We start from the raw sequence: 5643 nt of genomic DNA on the forward strand, positions 1-5643 counted from the left end.
CCAAAATCCAACTCACAATCTAAACTCGTGTGTCCTTAAAACCGTGCCGGGTCGGAAACCTATTAAAAAAAAAAAAAAGCTTTTATTAACTAGCAACTCTACGCGTTGTCCTTTTTTTCAAACCAGTCCGTACTGTCTAAACTTCTTTCTTCGGTATTTTCGGTATTTTCTCCCATTTCAATGCCCTCTTTCTCCCGAGACTCACTCCTCTCCCCACGCGGTCTTTTTTCGTTTGAATTCCCCCCAGAAGACTTTCTTCTTTTTGAGGCTGAACGCCCCCTGGAGACACTACGTGCCCCATGCTTTTTTCCAAGCACAATCGTTGTTTGTCTCAACTTACCTCTGGCAGTCACAGAGGGCGATCGGGATCGCGGCGCGGAGACAACGCTGGCCGCCAGCGCGTTGTCCACCTCTCCGTCCCCTCCTCCGTTCCCCTCACGGACAGAGTGTTCATTCTCTCTTGTTTTCCCCAGGTTCCTTGGACCCGGGTTGTTGCCTGTCCTTATAATAGATAGACGCATTGAAAACACCACCAACTTTTAATGACAATGGCAGAGGAGAAGTAGGGGGAGAGATGTAAACAAAGCGTCTACCTGTTTTATATGACGTCAATCTCCCCTCTTCGTCTCTATAATGTTCGTCTTTGATGTCGCTCAATGGGATAACCCCAATTGAACGCAAGGCGGTCTGGAATTCAGAGTTCGCCACTGACAACGGAACGTTCTTTAGTATAATTTTTTTAAATTCTTGCGCACTACCGAGAGGGAACCTCTCAAGGGCCATAACGTTGGTCCCGCGCAAAGATAACCCACTTCAGAGAATGTCATTCCTTGCAGACCTAGATTTAGTGTAAAGTCTCCAAGCGCCATACCATTTCTGCGCTCCAATTACTTGTCCCTCCCCGCACACCTTCTCCATTGCTCTACAAACTTCTATGCCTCTTACCGGGTCCGTGTCCGAAGAACGAACGTCCCTGTTCACTATGAAACAGAGTGGCGGTCCGTTTGAATATGAAGATCTACTGACCACAGTAAAGAGACGAAAACTAAAATGGTATGGGCATGTCACCAGATCCACAGGACTTGCTAAAACAATCCTGCAAGGAACCGTACAAGGAAAGAGAAGGAGAGCAAGGCAGAGAAGGAGATAGGAGGACAACATTACAGAGTGTACAGGAAAGACAATGGGTGACAATCTGAGGAGAGCAGAGGACAAAAATAGATGGCGAGAGCTGGTTTTCCAATGCAGTGGTGCCTCAACGGTTGCCCCAACCACGGGATAGAAGAGGAAGAAGAAGTGATTGCGCGTGTATGTGTGTGTATGTGTTTGTGTGTGTGTGTGTGTGTGTGTGTGTGTGTGTGTGCGCGTGTATGTGTGTGTGTGTGTTTGTGTGTATGTGTGTGTGTGTGTGTGTGTGTGTGTGTGTTTTAAATGTAAGAGGCTTACAGCACTTTCAACACAAAAAAATCATACAAATACCGAAAAGAGTAACATACACAGGAAAGAAAAGAAGGAGGAGAGATGATGTCGATTGATGTTGGATAGGAAAAAAGGAGCAAACCACTCCAGAGAGCCCGCCAACTGCCCAGTCTAGCATTCTCTTTCTCTGTTTTCCAAATAAAGATGACGATTTGTCTACTTGGAAATGAAGTGGAGTACAGAAATAGTTGGAAATTTCCCCTATGGTCGTGGGGGTACCGCATTTGTCTTCTCTCAACGACAAACATTATCCTACGCCACTGTACTCGTAGGTCACTTTGTTTCTGTTTAGTACCAGAAAAAAAACTCTTGAGAATTCGGTTGCTGTTCACGTCTGATTACGGACCTGCCCCTGTAGACGACTGGCGTCTCCTACCCCACCCCACCCCCACCACCCTACCCCCTACCCCCGGAGTCGGCCGGAATTACCCAAGTTGTATCCAATTCGCGGGGGGTGGGGTGGGGGGGTGGCGATAAGGGAACCGCTGACAGTAATTCCACACAGTTTTACTTTATTGCTCGTCCAACACAAAAACGCATAGAGGGTTTTTTTTCCTATTTTTGTCTAAACAAATGTGATGCAGCGTGGTGGAATCAGGCTCTCGTCAATACTTGGACATGTAGAGTTATGGGTATGATCTTAAAGCTTGTTCACTTGTCTATATTTGGATGAAAAAAATATCCATTTATCTTGAATACAAGTTGAGATATTTGCAAATGAAGGAGGTGGGGGTCACCTGTTTTCAGAGGAAAAATTTGTGAGGAAATGGACGCCAAAGACTAGTTATTTCCTTAGCTTAAGAGTCCGTGGTAACTAAATGTTCCATTTTTATGTCTTTAATCAACGTTTTTCAAAAAAATCCACACAGGAATGAGTTCTTTAATGGGAATGAAAGGTGCTGAGCCAAAAAACTAAAATTTGATAAAAATTAACAAACCTGCCGAAAAATGCAGGCTTCTTCACTTTGATTATTTTGACTAGAGCCTGATTCCACCACGCTGCCTCACAAACGTTGATTCCTTTCACTTTGAGCCTTGAAATGTCAAATATGTGACAATCCTAATTTGCCCTTTCAAGCAATATTTTATCAATGAGAAAGGACTCTTCTCCCCGGGATGGGTGGCTTTGTTCTGTGCGTCTATCAGAGGATGAAAAATAAAGGTATCTTTACTGCATAGTTATGCAACTTATTTCCTAATGCTTTCTTTGGTTCAAAGAAGCAAAAATCCTATTTCAACAAATTGTGATTGGAAATTCCCCGACCTGAAAAGTTAGGGCGCAAGGAGGAAGCCATGGACAGGAAAGAAAAACAAGATCAACTAAACTTCGTCTTATACTTTTTACGTCAAGTAGGCCTAAGAAACAAAGCTTTACAATTTGTGAGGCAGCGTGTTGGAATCAGGCTCTCGTCAATTTTTGGGCATGTAGAGTTATTGGTATCATATTAAAGCTTGTTCATTTGTCTTCATTTGGAGGAAAAAAATATCCATTTACCTTGAATATATGTCGAGATATTTGCGAAAGAAGGAGGTGGGGGTCACGTGTTTTCAGAGGTAAAATTAGTGAGAAAATGGCCGCCAAAGATTAGTTATTTCCTTAGCTTAAGAGTCCGTGGTAACTGAAAGTTTACATTCTCTGTGCCTTTAATCAACGTTTTTCAGAAAAATCCACACAGAAATGAGTTATTTAATGGGCATGCAAGGTGTTGAGCAAAAAACCCAAAAAATTGATAAAAATTCACAAACCTGCAGAAAAATGCAAATTTCTTCACTTTGATTATTTTGACGAGAGCCTGATTCCACCACGCTGGCTCACATTTGGGCAAGGTCACAATGGAAGTCCGCGCACTTTCTGGTTCAATAATTAATGATGTTTCAATAAAGACAGAAGGAAAACAATGCATATTGAGAAGTACCAGAACCTTTCACGTATATATTTTTACTTAAGACAATTGAACACAAGATTACTGGTAAAAGTTATTTGCTATAGTACAGTTTCAGTTAGAGTTTACGGAACTCGCAACATAAGTAGATCATAAAAGTACCGAAGATTAGTGGTGTTACCAAGGAGTAACTTTCAGAAGAGAAAAAAACATGAGATGAAGAGAGATAAGGACCCACGTAAGTTTTGAAAGTTCTTTTATACAGATAATTGTCCAGAAGTTTTATGTCCTTAAAAAGCTTTTAAAAAACAACAAAAAATAAACTATTAAATGTTTTTTTAAAAATCTAAACAAACTGAAAAAATGCTGCACAGATCACAACATGAAGATAAGCACACGTAAAAACCAAAGCCATTATAATCTGCCAAACACCAGGTCACTAAACATTACCGTTGACAACAGCAAAATCAAGCAAGTAAATAGGTTGAAATGTCAGGGAAGTGTGTACACCCAAAACGGAAAAATAGACAAAGAAATATGTGAGGCAACGTGGTGGAATCAGGCTCTCGTCAAGATAATCAAAGTGAAGAGACTTGCATGTTTCCGCAGGTTTGTGAATTTTTATCAAATTTTTGTTTTTTGGCTCAACACCTTTCATTCCTATTAAAGAACTCATTTCTGTGTGGATTTTTTTTTTAAGCGTTGATTAAAGACACAGAAATTTAAATTTTTAGCTACCAGGGACTCATAAGCTAAGGAAATAACTAATCTTTGGCAACCATTTTCTCGCTAATTTTATCTCTAAAAACAGGTGAGCCCCACCTCCTTTTGCAAATATCTCGACTTGTATTCAAGATAACTGGATACTTTTTTCATCCAAATAAAGACAAGTGAACAAGCTTTAAGATGATACCAATAACTCTACATGCCCCAAAATTGACGAGAGCCTGATTCCACCACGCTGCCTCACATATAAACGAAGTTTTAGTAGGGGCCAAATTGTCTTGTCACTAAAAATATTCCAGAAGCGCGGAGGTGTGAGGGTGTATGTAGGGTGCCATCTGTGAAGCTTGACCTACATTCGGTTGAGCTGAGCGGTGGCTCTAATTAATTTACTTTAAATGTCGCTGACTCACGTTTTTAAACAATTTGTGAGGCAGCGTGGTGAAATCAGGCTCTCGTCAAAATAATGAAATCGAAGAAAACAACAGTTTTCTCCCTGTTTAGCAATTTTTATCAAATTTTCATTTTTTGGCTTAACACCTTTTGTGTCCATTTACAAACACATTCCTTTGAGGATTTCACTGAAAACGTTGGTTAAAGGCACAAAATTATAAATTTACAGTTTCCATGGACTCTCCAGCTTTGGAATTTACCAAACTTTGGCGGCCATTTTCTTGTTAATTTTACCTCTTAAATCAGATAACCCCCACCTCCTTCAGACCCAAAATATCTCCACTTCTATTGAAGATGGATGGGTAATTTTTTCATTGAAAACAAGACAAATGAACAAGCTTTAAGATGATACCAATAACTCAATATGCCCAAAAATTGACGAGAGCCTGATTCCACCACGCTGCCTCACATTTTAAATGTATGTTTTTGCTACGCGAGCAACGACACACTTTAGATAATTTAGGCCGTGGGCTCCGACCTTCCTCCTGTCAAGGTCAACCCAAGAAGAGAAGAATGCAACATCCCTGCAAATAGAACGAAATGTGAGGCGTGCTAACAAAATGAGTTACTTCTCGCATTCCACAAATGGAGATATTGGCCAAAAATCGACACTAGGGTCAAATTTGTAGATTTTCTATTGATGTCATATTCTCCAAGTATAACGATGATGCAGACACCGAGCTGTTGTGCGTAGGTGGTGGTTTTACTATTTCATACTTATAAATAGTAAAAACTTCTCCTTTAAGCGTGGTGTACCTATTTCCATTGGGCACGAATCCAAGAAGTAACTCACTTTGTCAGCACGCTTCACAATTGCTCAATGATTCACCCTCGGGAATCGAACTCAGGTTTTCTGTATGCGACGACGAAGCGCCTAACCACAACGCCATAGACACTGGTTCTTTCTAAACCATTATTTCCAAATTTATCAGGCCATGAACACAAACATAATACAAAATGAAAGCTTGCGAAGTCTGCTATTAAAAGCTCCCTTGATTTCCAACATAATCACCATCTCTGTCAACACAGAAATGCCAACCAATAACAAATGATTGCATCTTGTCGGCGAAAAACTCCCGCGAATTTTCTTTTGCACCACCTACGC

The sequence above is a fragment of the Aplysia californica genome, unplaced genomic scaffold (genome assembly GCF_000002075.1).
Source record: "Aplysia californica isolate F4 #8 unplaced genomic scaffold, AplCal3.0 scaffold00242, whole genome shotgun sequence".
Classification (NCBI taxonomy): domain Eukaryota; kingdom Metazoa; phylum Mollusca; class Gastropoda; order Aplysiida; family Aplysiidae; genus Aplysia; species Aplysia californica.